At 38.5% G+C, this 13,981-nt stretch overlaps 1 protein-coding gene across 5 annotated transcripts in view; it reads right to left on the bottom strand.

Moving 5' to 3' along the window:
- CEP112 (centrosomal protein 112) overlaps window positions 1–13,981 on the bottom strand; it is a 197,385-nt gene that overhangs the window by 103,015 nt on the left and 80,389 nt on the right. The gene's annotated exons all lie outside the window — the stretch shown is intronic.

The following is a 13,981-nucleotide window of genomic DNA, read 5'->3' as shown; positions in this document are numbered from 1 at the left end:
CAAAACCCAGGGACAATTTCTTTTGCTCCCAGGAGTAAGCTCTCGGATCACTACAACAGTCTTTTGTGGAAGTGTGCCTGCCAAGCCGAGCAGGCAGAGCACAGGGAAGCACCCCAGCCCTGGGGAGGGACAGGAAAAGCCAGTACTGCAGGCCTTGCATTGTATCACACCTTAGAGAAGTCACTCATACGAAAACACAGTCATTACAAGGGAATTTGATTAACGTACCGTTCTTTCTGCTCTTCCAACCTAGATTCAGCTCGTTAATTGGATCATAAATAGAAATATGATGGACTCAGCTAAAACAATGTACAGAGAGGTTGGAGGGACCTTAGCAGAGCTTTGTGAAATCAGTTGCTGGTCTCCCCAGAACATTTAGACGATTTCATAGGTATGATTATTTGGCTTGTTGCAACCCATATCCATCAGGAACCTCTTTGTAATAACCATGCTGCCTACCACCACCGTCAATAACCTCCTCGAGGGGAGGAAGATAACTGTTGGATACTCACTGCTACTCTGAAATCGCATGCATCTACAACTGGAGATGAAGAAAGCTGTTAGCAACAAATGTTCTGCTATGTGTTCAAAACACTGTATAGTTACCCAACTGCAAAAGCAAGTGCTGGAAATTTTGAAAAGGAAAAGTCTACGTCTGCAGAGAGAAGAAATGTAATTCTGAAATTTAATTCTCCCAAAGGCATTTATTGAATGAAAACAGAGTCCTGCTAGGAAAAAACACGACTATCTTAGGACTGCACTATAAAGAACATGTAGAAGTGGACTACTTTCGGTACAAACAACTGTAAATCCAATTTCCAACTAACCTGCAGTCTTCTTTCTCGTGTTATTCTAAAGTTACTTTCAAAGACAGTTTTATTTTTAAAGCAAAACAAAACCTGATCTGTCGTGTATCACTAGAATACTTGACTTTATCATGAATCTCATCAAGATTTGAAACCGCAATCTACGAACGTTACATTACGCACTTTCACCACTTTTCCTAGAAAACAAACTACACGAGCGAGCAGCCAGGAATCTGCTCAGCAGGACGGGGTGGAAGCGGCCACAGGGAACACCCGCTACAGCCAGGGTGTCGAACAGAGAAGCGAGATGAAGATCTCGCTCCCTCTTCCACCCACAGCTCAGGAGCTTGGCAGATCCCGGTTACGTGGGGCTCTCAGCAGGAGCATTACGAGACAGGGCCACGCTCTGGATGTAATAAAGCAAGGGGAGTGAGCTCTACTCATCTATTTCTCTCCAAAGGCCGTTGATGTTGCCCTTCTACAGGGATGTGGTACTTTCTGTTCATATTCAGTTATTATTTTAGCATTATGGTAAAAATAGGAAAAGAAAACGGCAAATTTTAAGCAGTTATAATTTAGCTGAATTAAAACTTCAGAGAATGAAGAAAAGGCACTTCTTTAAGCTGTGGGAATTTCTGCCGAATTTCAAATTAATTTTACAAACTAAAGGAACGTTATCCGCAAAAGATGTATCAGACTTATGAATAAACATTACAAGATTCTTTGAAAATGGGAAATACCAGACACCCTGAAAATGTTTTGCTACAGAAACCCATATAAGCATGCAAAGCTGAGCCATTCAGATTCTATCCATTAGAGGGCAATAATACATACACACACATACTCATACATATATACATACAAACACACACACTCTCTCACACACCCCCAACTGACTTCGGCAGGAAAACTAGTATTTTCTCTCTAATATTACCAATGGTATATTGACAGCTTGGGTGCTATTCCATTCTCTCCCTCTCCACTCCCCAACAACAGTATCCAACAGATCAAAAGTTACAATAACAAATTATTCTTTAAATTTGCTTTCCTACAAGGAAATCAATACAATACATAGTTTTAGAAGGTTTACAGTTAGTTGTTACTAAATGTAGCTTGAATAGATTGAACAACTAGCATTTATATAAGCACGTAAATCTTTATAAGGGTTCCCAGACTTTGAACAGACAAAAACGTTCTTCATGTGTTCATCTCCCACCTACAGTCAAACACTTTTCCTTTTCTATTCAGTCACATAAGAAATCTTTGATAACAGCAGCAACTGCAGACATGGCAAGTATCCAATATACTTTAGATGTCTCTTAATGCCACAGACAAATCGTGGAAAGGCATTTTTACTATGTCATTAGCAGAGCCGCTTGAGGGAAGACACAGACACGCGTTCTGTGTCTTCTGCTTTCTTGCTCAAACCACGTCAAGCTACTGATAAACTTCATTATTTATCATGGGTCCTCAACCTTCTGCTTGCTGCACCCGCTTCTAATATCCTATAAGGACATTTATGTTATGAGCTTACTGCAACAGGAATTGTCTGTTGTTATATATTTTCACTAACACAACGTAGACTCAGATACCTGAGAGGATTCCAGCAATACAAATAATTACCATCAGCCCCCAAAACTACTGCTTGTCAACACCTTATTAGTTACGGGATTGTTGGAGTTTACAGTAATACACAGGCAGCTGTATTAGTCACACAATGCACATAATGACCAGTAATTCCTATGAGCATCCAGACTACATTGATTTGTGTTTGGTTGGTTTGTTTTTTTTTTTTAAATACATCACTTTGCAATATCAATCTGTATTTCATTAGAAACAGTAATTCAGGTAATGATTTCAACTAACAGCTAGTTCTTTCTGTGGACTGTTGAATAAATTTTAATTTACTATTATGCTAGAGGTTTAACTGAAGATCTGAATTCAATTTCATAAGGTCCAAGGTGAAGATGTAGAATAAAACACTGGTCATGTGTGCTATGCCAGACGGCACGCATGCGCCCCCTGAAAGTGGCAGGCACCCTGAACTCAGAAATTCCTAATGATACCAAATACAGCAGAACATGCAGCTATTTTCAAATATTCCAGCGTACTCTGTGTTTGCAGTGGCTGCCTTTCCAAAATCACTTTCCTCGCTATTTCTCTTTTCTAAACTCATTTTACAGATGCCAATACAGCAGAAAGCACAGACTACAAAAGAATTCAAGCTGTCAGAGACAACTTTAGAAGAATTGTATCACCCATGTGAAAGACGGAGTTCACTCTTCATGGGATTTTCAGATCTGTTTCAAGTAAAAACAGTGTCAGGTTTTTTTGTCTTTTTTTTTTTTTTTAAAAAAAACTACATCAGTGTTGTTTTTAAGAACTCTGAAGAACAACTTTAAAATCCAAAAATGGAATATTCACAATCAGGCCAATATTTTAGGGGTCAAAAATAAAGTTTTCTTATTCGCAATATTTCAGGAGGACTTTCATACATATGAGTACAAATTACCATGAGATATGTAATTGCAGTTTGAAATATACTGTTTTCTCCATTAAACAAAAATCTACAGCATCCTTGACATCGATTTCTGTCATTTTGTCATGATAAACACTCAGGTATTAAGTACCTTCCACATCATGCACCCAGGCATGATTCCAATTAGTGCAGAATAGAAGACAAAATGTCAGCCTAATAAGCTTCAATTTGCAAAGTCTTTGAACATTTGATGATATCATCACTTTGCCAATCATTTCTTGTACTTTAGCTTCTTTTTTTCCACATCACCTTCCCTGTCAAAAGAAAGTCTTTCAAATCTACAGAAGCGGAAGACATGAACAACGTCAGTCATTGGTCTGACTGAGCTAAAAGATCCAAAAATGACTCCCCAGTACATCAACGGAGAACTATGATGTGCACAATATTTCCTCAAAGCTAATTTGCTGCCAACATGTAGAGTAATTGGGGGAAAAAAGTCTACTTTAAAGTCATACTGTGAAAAATATTTTTTCCGCATGAAATCAACACTACAGACCTTAAATCACTGTCAGTCTGTGCCACTCTTTCAAAATGAAGAAACAGTATGTTAAAGATGACAATCATTTCTTCAAAGGTGACTTGACCAAAGAACAGTTCTGCTGTCTGACTTCATATTGAAAATACTATATTTTAAAATAATGAATTTCCTTTCTAATTTGTTTCTAAAAAAAAAAAAGAAATAAAATAGGAAAAAAAAAGGTAAGTTTCCAAGAAGAAAAAAGACAACTTGAAAAAAGGGCATAAACAGTTTTGTTAGCTTGAACATACATGCCTAACATGTCCAAACCCTACAGCTGAGGACACACAAAGCTTTCTCTATCTGGAATTTCCCCGAATGCAGAACCTAAAATCCTTGCTCTTATCTGGGTTTGAGGGAAAACAGAAACACAAAATGGCAGCAGAAAAGACAAGGAGATAATGAATCAGGATGGGAAATGTGGAGCAACACAAAAGATTACATGGGCCCTCCAAGGCTCTGCCAGGGCAGCTGGTCCTGCCTGAGGACCAAACGCAGAGTTCCAGTTCAGAAAAGGAGGCAGGCAACGGTCTCTTCTGAGCTGACTCCCCGGAGGAGATGGGTCACAGCGGGTCTGACCAGAGCACATGACTAGTGATCGACAGGCTCCACCACCCAGGTCCAACATGATTCCTTGCATTGCGCTGAGTTGCCCCATTTCTTTGGTTTGCACATCCCATGGAGCCTGGTCAGGAGACCTGCGCTGGCACGTATTTGTTACTCACTGCTCAGAACTGGCAGGACACAAAACCGAGCCTACACTGCACATGGTATGGCGTGGCGTGCCAAGAGTTGGTGTTTTGGTAGGAAAAAAGATCTAGCAGCTTGGAAGGGGTGGATCAGAAACTCCTTCCTGGAGCCGAAACAAGGGGAGGGAGTTGGGAGCACACACTGAGCTCGGCACTGGCATGAGGAGTGGTGCTGAAAGAGTGCAGAGCACTTGGCTACCCCTCCAGCTGATGGGTTAGCAAATTCTTAACAACTGAGGCAGAAATGGAGACTTCGAAGAGTTGCTACAGACACCGGGGTCGGGCCAGTGGGCAAACAGCTGCAGAGATGTTTAACAGTGAAGTACTCAGCCTGGTGTCTGTGCCAGTAACATCATCTTCAGATCCGCAGATAGCCCATCACGGGGTTTGGGGGTTTTTTCCCCCCCTCATAGCTCCTGTCTATGAAATAGAGGAAAACCAGAGAAGTCTTCCATTCTTCTTCCCGAGTAAAGCAATATACGGAGGAATAAGCAGAGCAGTGGTGGGGTGCCCAGGACAGTGCAGTACGCCATAAGCATCTCAGCTGCAATTTGTTACTGGTTTTCCACTTGAAGGCTTCTCTAGAATACTTTAATGTGGGAGTGTGTTGAGCTTTATGGATGGTCTCATATTTCTCAGCTGACATATCTTCAGCCAAAGTATGTCAGCTACAGGAGAGGGCAAGGCTTTTCACTGCCTTTGTGATTTCTTCTTCCCCCATCACAAACCACATAAAAGAAAAATACAAATAATCAGCTCTCCAAAATTGCTATTTATTACCTCATCATGAAACCGTCTACTGGACCCTGCAGTGGTATTGAGTAATATCATTACTTAAACCATAAAAAGGTTGTATTTATTACTCAAAATTGGGAAAATTAGCATCCATATGGATCCTATTGTTTTAAGACCAGTAATACTGCCAAAACAAGTGGTGTTAACATTCCAAACTACAGATTGTCATAATTTCTCTTCTAGTGTTTCATTCTTTCATTTGGTATTTATAATACCTCTGAATTGAGTAACTGAATGGATCATAAAATCTCTCCTATCAGATAAATCATTTAACAGCTAGACTACTGTTCAAAACTTGATTTATGGTGGCAGTGAGTGAATGGAATTAACATCTGCTGACCTAAGGAAGAGACTAAATTGATTTTGGATTATCTTTCTCTAGAAGCAGGGACAAGAGAAAAAGTATGGTCTAAAAAAATTAACTACTTAATTTGCAATACATAGCACCATAGTAGGTAGTCATAGACAGGACACCTTAACCTCCATCCCTGGAAAAATTATGGAGTAAAACTCCATGAAATTAATTTCCAGGCACATGAGGAATAAAAAGGTCACTGGGAACAGCCAACCTGGATATACACCAAGGGCAAAATCATGCTCGACCAAACTGATTGTCTTCTACAGTGAAATGACTGACTGTGGAAAGGGGAGAACCGTCAATGTCTTATCTTGACTTTAGCAAGGCTTTTGATACAGTTTTATAGCGTCTGTATAGTCAAACTGAAGAGACACAGACTGGATGGGTGGACTACAATGTGAGTGGAGAACTCACTGCACCACTGGGTTTGAAGACTAGGAGTCAACAGGCAACCAGCTATAAGTGGCATTTCTCAGAGGTCAAATGGGGCTGATACAGCTTAACATCTCCATCAATGACCCGGATGATAGGACACAATGAACCCTGTGCAATACTGTGGATGGCATCTCTTGTGGGGAAGTGGTCAGTACGTTGGAGAGCAAGGTTGCCATTCACAGGGACCTCAAACTCTGCAAGCTGGAGGAATGGGCCACTAGGACCTTCAGGAAATTCAGCAAACTAGGTTTGTTCAGCCTGGAGAACAGAAGACTAAAGAGGAATCTAATTGCCATCTTCAACTGAGCGTAAAGAAGACAGAGGCAGACTCTTGAAGGTGAAAGGACAAGAAGCTACAGATCCAAATTGTAACAACAGACATTCCAACTGGATATAAAGGAAAAGAAATTTCACAATAGATTAGCAAAGCACTGTAGCAGGTTCCTCAGGGAGATTCGTCATTGCAGATTTTCAAACCTCAGTTGGACTTGGCCCTAAGCAACATGATGTAATTTTGAAGTTAGACCTGCTTTGAGCAGGAGGTTGGACGTGATGACCTCCAGAGGTCCTTCCAAACCAAAATTATTCTATGATGCTGTGAAAGACTTCAATATGACTCCTGATCTCCCATTAGAGCATGTCCCTTCAGCCATTCAGTGGAATGTTTGAAGTAGATATCGCTGCTGTTTTCCAAATTGCTGTACTTGTTCTATGGATTAGAAGAAACCAAGTCCCTTCTATTCAACAACTCTCTCATGCAAATTATAAGATAACTCTAAAAAGCAATTTTCAAAAGAACTAAAAAACATTAACAAAGAATGTTGTGAGTAAGCACCCCCTTCTCTGTACAGCAACATTTACCAAACAACAAGTTTAGCAGTAATATTTGGAACAATCTAATATCACAGAAACTACATTCAAAAGAGAAGATTTCGACTCTTACACTGGAAGTAATATCAATAAGCAACTTTAGAGTCTGGCTTTGCCATACACTGAACTTCAAAGAGAAAGTGCATGCTCCTTTTATTTCAAAATCAAGAGCTCATATTCTAAGTTGACCATTTCTGCAGAAAAGTAACACAGTATTTTTGCCTCTCTGCTTAGAAATTATGTTACACCATCTCAAATGCTACAGTTAGTATCACCTGTTTTGTGTTTACTAATGTACTTGATCATTTATTACTTCAGTATTTCTTTATATAACTTTAATTTTAAAAATAATTTCACACTAGATATAGCTTATTGTCTATTAGTGTTAATCATTCATTGTAACCATCACATGCAAACCCTATATGCAAAGCCACACCTAGTGTATGTGTTAAAAACTGGCATAAAGATCCTTTACCCTGCAGATGAGCAAGACTGACCTCATTTTTTCTCAGAGAAATTATTCTGTATTTATTAACATCTGTGCAGGAAATAATCACTTTTTTTCTAAACAAGGAGTACTGGTATAAAATAAAATTACTGCCATGTGATATACACCCTGCCCCTACAGAAGTGAAATTACATACTCCACCTTTTTAGCTGCCAATATTTAAAATTAAAACAAAAAATTTAATATAAAATGTTGATTACAGTGTAATAACAACTACCATATATATTCAATTTCATATTATATGAACAGAAAGTCCATTTTGCTGAAAAGAACTCCATCTCTGAATCAGAGTTCTTATTACGTGATGAGCTAGTTTCTATGGCAACTGCTTTCTCTTTTACATACACTGTAGACAGCACAAAATGTCAGTTCTCTAAGCTAACTTAACATTTTTAATCAGCAAATGATAATTTATGCACCATTATATATGGCTTCCAAACATGTCTTCAGTAAACATTTCAAACGCTGAACTGCCTGAAGTATAAAAGGACCGAGGAGCAAGTGAAGTCACACCTCCTGCACCAAATTCCTCACTAATTTCAGTCATATCGTAAAAAGTGAGAGCCAAGGAAAAATGTGGAAGAGATCATAGACGATCACCCACTACAGCACGAGAACACTTTGATGGTTCCATTAAGCGAGGAAGTGGCAGATGTTTATAGCTTGTTCAACAGCCTTTTGAAAGGCATCTCAAACAGAAGCAGCAGCTTAGAAGTGGGGACCAGAAGCAGAGTGCTTGACGCAAAACAACAAACGTGGCAAGGTGGCTTCATCTGAGCAGGGAAGGGGAAGGTGCGCAGGAGGCCCAGACCCTCGCCTTGATGGGGGTGCTTGATGGAGGGAACCCTGAGCCTGAACTGCGTGCTTCAGTTTTAGAGCAAAGGCTCATTTTTTCCTCTAATCTCAAAGATTATGTCTATGCTGCAGCCCAAATTCTTCCCACAGCTCCTCTGCATTTACTCAAGCACAGCTGAAACTCCTCTGCATTTACTCAAGTACAGTTGAAACTAGCTGCGTTGATTACCAGAGCCCAATAATATGGGGCAGTATTTGAGTATTTACCCAGGAAACTGGTGCATTTGGCCATTTCACTGAACTCTCAGCTTCACAGCAATGCTATTAGTTAAAGCCTAGTTTGAATGTCTCTGTAGGACCCATTATCAGATCCTTGATTTTAGTAGATATTCCCCATCAATGGGATCCATCCCAACCCTGAGTCAGCAGACTATGAATAACAACCAAGGAAAACCATGCAAGTGCTGCAACAAATATTTGCTACTTTAAATATTTTACATCAACAGTCATGTTCATTATCCTGGGTTGATTGGTGGTAAATTAAACGTGCTGCAATATAGCCAAAAGCTTTTGTTTAGGAAAGGCTAAAAGGGAACGACTGTCTGTCTACAGAATTCTGACTGTCAGCCCAATAGCTACTCTCCAAGTAAAATATAACAAATACTTAGATTGCAACTCCATCATTTAGATTGTCTGAAGAGAAAGCCTGCATAGCAAACAACGCATTTCTTCTCATGCCAGAGACATCTTCTATTGAGAAAAAAAGAAGTAAAAGAAAACATGAATCATAGAATTTATTTACTCAAAATTGTATACAGAAGCGACTTCAGTGGCACCATCAACATCTGAATGTTTCACAGGCTACATCTATCTGTACCCTCCAGACACGATCAAGCAAACTGCTTCCACAGATACTAGAAGAATATCTCTGTGGACACTGGTGTTTGGAGATATTAGAAAAATTACATGAAGTGGAAGAGTTGATCAGTGATTTATCTGTACAGTAACAATAGGGTCTTTCAGATCAAAGTTTAAGAAAGTCTCCTATTGTGAAACAAATGCTCCCAAATTCCTTCTGTATTAGTATAGCACTGAAAAGTTAGTGCTACAGCAATATTTACACGCAGACAGAAATTGTGCATGTGTTGGGGTATTTAGTTATCATTAAACAAGTATATAATATTTTTTTTTCTGTATTTTCTCTTGTCAATAGTTGATAAAGCTCTCCATCAGACAAACATATCAGCACAGTACCACTTCAGACTCACCACATATATGGAGGCAAGATAAATCTCTTCTGTTCCTCCCACTTTGTTGATACAGTAATTATCTATACAGAACCATAAACATATAACCAAGGATTTGCTGGAACGAAAATAGCGATCATTGCTGGAATGAAAATAATGATCATTACTGGTTTCTTTTTTTCCAACAGGCTCAAACAGCTCGGAATTCATTCAGACAAAACCAGGTGCAAAGCAACAGCTGCAGAAAGATCACTGTTTACAAGTGCGAAGAAGCAAATTTTCAAAGAGGAGAAGCCAGAAGAGAAGGGAAAGGATGCCCTATACGTTGGGCCCCAGGGAAGGAGCTGCTGATTTCTGAGAAGGTAACGCAAACTGGGATGGTAAAGGCCAAGGGGATTATGGGAAGTGAAAAAGCAAGAGAAGATAAAGGAAACGGATACTTCGGCCATGGGAAAATACCTTATTAACTCTTCTCGCCACCTTCAGCCTGCTCTTTTTTTATAACAACTTCCATTCCTAATCTGTGTGTTCGCATGACTTCAGAACAGCTCGAGGCTTTTCTTTCCCAACCAGTAATGGTTTATTGAAAGACACCCCCAAACACCAGTGATCTTCTCTTAAAGCAGCCTCATTTTTGAGAGCATAAACAGTGTATGTTAAAATTAAATACCGTGACATCAGTGACAAATATCGGCAAAACATGCCTCAGCGTTCAAGCTGCTCTTGACCCAATTACGAATGGATGAAAACAGTGGACTCGCCAATTAGCTCATAACAGAACCTGGAAAGAGAATTCAGTTTCCTCACGGAAACTTTTTTCCCCCCCTCTTGCTTTAGTGTAAAGCGCTATATTTGAAGTTACAGGGGTACATTTTTTCTTCTTCTTCTTGCCCGAAGGTCAACAGTCAAAGAACAAGCACAAAAATGATCCAACTTTGTATGGCAGCGGGAACATGAAAATCTTTGAGCTGGTTGAGGGCACGTGTCAGATGCTGGGGAGAGAGTGACATTCGCAGGATAAAGGGAAAATATAAGAGTACAACTGGCACCACAGCCACCACAGCCCATCGGGCATTGGTTATTAAAATTTCCTAACCTTGCGATCTTATTTCACAGAAGCAAACCAGATGTATTATTCTCTGTAATCAGAAGTCTTGCTTCAGAAAATCGCCGATTCAGTAGCAAGGCTGTTTTTATTAAAACAAGAAGATCTCTATCATCCAAGGAGTTTCCCTGTTTCGTGAACTAAGGCATGCACTAAAATTATTTAGGGAGGTGGGGAACGAATGACCAATGAAACTATGGTTTGGAAAAATGCTTGTAAAAAAAATAATCCAGATAATATAAAAAAACTAAATTAAATAGAAGTAGTGATTCAAAAGTACCTTTTTTCTTAAAAAAAAAAATTCCTGTATTATTAGCTACTATCTAAAGAATAACAATATTATGGCAGTTCATAGAAAACGTATAGGATTTAAAAGACTACAAGAACACAGCATGGTATAAAAGCCTTTGTACTGCTTTGACTTTTATTGACCTACATGTCAATTTACTCCTCCCCAAGCATTACAACCCTAGGCGAAAAAAATCAAAGCAAGCCTCCTAGAAATGGATAAATCCAAAAGCTAAAGTGGAATGCAATTGTTATCCAAAAATTCATCAGCAATACAAAAGGTGATGCACTTAAATCAAATTCCTTTCCTGAAAATGTATTAAACATATATCAAAGAAGCAGTAACATTATTTTATATTTAGTTACAATCTGGCAGTGCACTGAAATCTTAATTTTTATACTTTAGTTCTGAGTAAAGCATTAATAAGTGTATTCATATTTGAACAAAATCTAACCGTGTTGTATACTATCTTTTATAGTAGCTGAAGACCTCTGTGAAAGTAGAGACCTTGGATATACAATAAAAAAATAAATTAATCTTTTCAGTAACACTATAATAAATTGTTCCGCAGTACTCAATCATTGCTGTCTTTAGTAATGTAGTAAGAAATATGTATTTTAAACATTTGCTACTCTTTCATATGGAAAAGGATTTAAGAAAGAAGAACAGTGAATACCTTTAATAACGGTGCTTTCACATCAGTCACCAAACATTGAACAGATAGGTCCTTCAAACCAAGCTACTCATAAGTGATTAACACTAATTATTATTTAAATTTTTTGAAATACCCAGCAAATCTACTTTTCATTTAGCAAAGCAAAATGGCCTCTTCTCCTGTCTCATAGCACCTTCGCTGTAATATAAAGCAGTCCTAAAAATTACTGCTGTCAAACATGGTACACTTTTAACAGGTTTTTAAAAAGCTATGTCTACATAAACTCATTAAATCACTGTGATTATCTTTGTTAAGAGACCGCCAAATATTTCATAAAGGACACTGGCCATTAGTCACATTAGATGTCCAAAACACGTATTTCAGTAAACACATGCAAAGATTAAAAAATTTTATTAAAAATGTGCCATAATTCCATAAGAAACACCAGTATTGTCTGTTGAGCTCACTGTAAAGACAAAAATGAATTCTAATAAATTCTAATACAAAGACCAGAGGAAGGAACAAAGAACAATTTATTTTCCAAAATGGAAAAAATATGCGTCCTTGAAAGCAGACAGATTCTTACTAGAATTTAAATAAACAACAGCTCTTCTAGTCAAAGGCAACCACATTTTCTTGCCTGATTTACATGTCATTCTCATGGCAGCAATGTTCAAATGACTGTACAGGGATATTCAAACTACAAAGAAAAGCCCTGTAAAAAGGCCAAAGTTTTTGCTATTCAGACTGTTCAGATTTTCCTAATAGCTGCGATAATTTCCAGGTTTTTTACATAGCGCCTGTAGTAGCATTATATATCCCATTGCAAATAGAAAGCACAACCAAACTTTGAGCTCCAATCTTTGCCAGAAATAACCCACAATAGAACTAAATAGAGATACACTTACGAGACACCTCCCAGATTGTCTGAATTTGCTTAAAATAGTCCTTTTACCTTTGTATTCAGTGTTATACAGAGCAACACAATATTTGTAATGAACGCTGGCGTGTAGAGAGAATAATTCTATACATAATTCTAAAGCTGTTTTTTAACCTGAGTGCTATAGCTCTGCCTTTGTACGCAAACACAACATCGGGAATGCAGGTGAGAGGACAATACAACTTTGAAAAGGTACTCGCAAATAGCTGTAGTTAAGATGCATCTATCTTGGGCCAAAGAAAAAAACGCAAAGATAAAAACCAAGTCTTTGTTCACTCTTACAAGAAAGTGGAGAATAAAGGGCAAGGTTTAATTTTTCAGAAGCCATCTGAAGGTCCTCTTCCCAAGCGTTCTCACAAAAGTGTCTCTCATTTTCTTTGGAAAACCATAATGGTGGAAATGGAGAAATAAGTCCTGGCTCTGCAGTATGTCCCTCATCCTCCCCCAGCAAGCCGTTTGTTTTCCAATAGACTTACTTAAGCCAGATTTCGATAGAGTTTAAGTCATCCAAAGGTTAAAAAAAAATTAATTTAAAAATTAAATATTCAGTTTCACTTAGCTACATTATAGTTGCCAGTAAAAGACACAGCCTACTAGTCTACAGGAAAGTAAAGTGAAAATGCCTCAATGTCAGAGTCTTACATCTCATAAGGAAGGTGGTGGTGCGCGGAAAACATATGTCATTAAAAATGCCTTACCAAAATGTCCAGTTTTGGTATAAAATAATCCATGCGTGATAAGTAATTCTAATGCTGATTAGTAAAGATTATTTTCTGAATACTCTTTAAACTACAAAATCACCTTAAATTTTTAAATCTTGCTATTGCAGGCCTTTTTAATATAGGCTCTCAGGAAAATACACCATGCCATCCTTACAAAATACATTGAAAAAATGCACTAAGATGGTTTTTGAACTGAAAACTCATAAAGATCATTTTCCATGCTGACAGTGCGCATTTCATCCAGAAGTTTGAAGAGTCAAATGCTACCCCAGCTGGGGGTTATTCTGCCAAATGGCTTCCAACAGTGACCACAGAGATGGAGGATGGGAGGGGTGCGTGTGTGTGTAGGAAAATAAACGTGATGGTAAGCAACCCCAAACCCACATCGTCTTATCAAATATCCGACATACGTAGCCAAACACACAATGCAAATCTAGAATACAAAACTGAAACAAAAAGACATGAACAAAATGAAATAAAGCCATTTGTGAGTTACCTGCAGAGATTTAAAACACAAAAAGCATACGATTGAAGCAGATATAATTCATATGGATTTGTCCAGGAAGGAGAAAAGGAGGGGTGAGTGTGAGGGCTTGGGGAGGGGGGGAGGGAAGAGAAGAACAGATACCTTTTTTTCTTAAACAAATCCAT

Source organism: Aptenodytes patagonicus, chromosome 16 (assembly GCF_965638725.1).
Source record: "Aptenodytes patagonicus chromosome 16, bAptPat1.pri.cur, whole genome shotgun sequence".
NCBI lineage: Eukaryota > Metazoa > Chordata > Aves > Sphenisciformes > Spheniscidae > Aptenodytes > Aptenodytes patagonicus.
The sequence above is the reverse complement of the archived record's forward strand: the minus strand, read 5'-3'. Positions and strand labels throughout refer to the sequence as shown.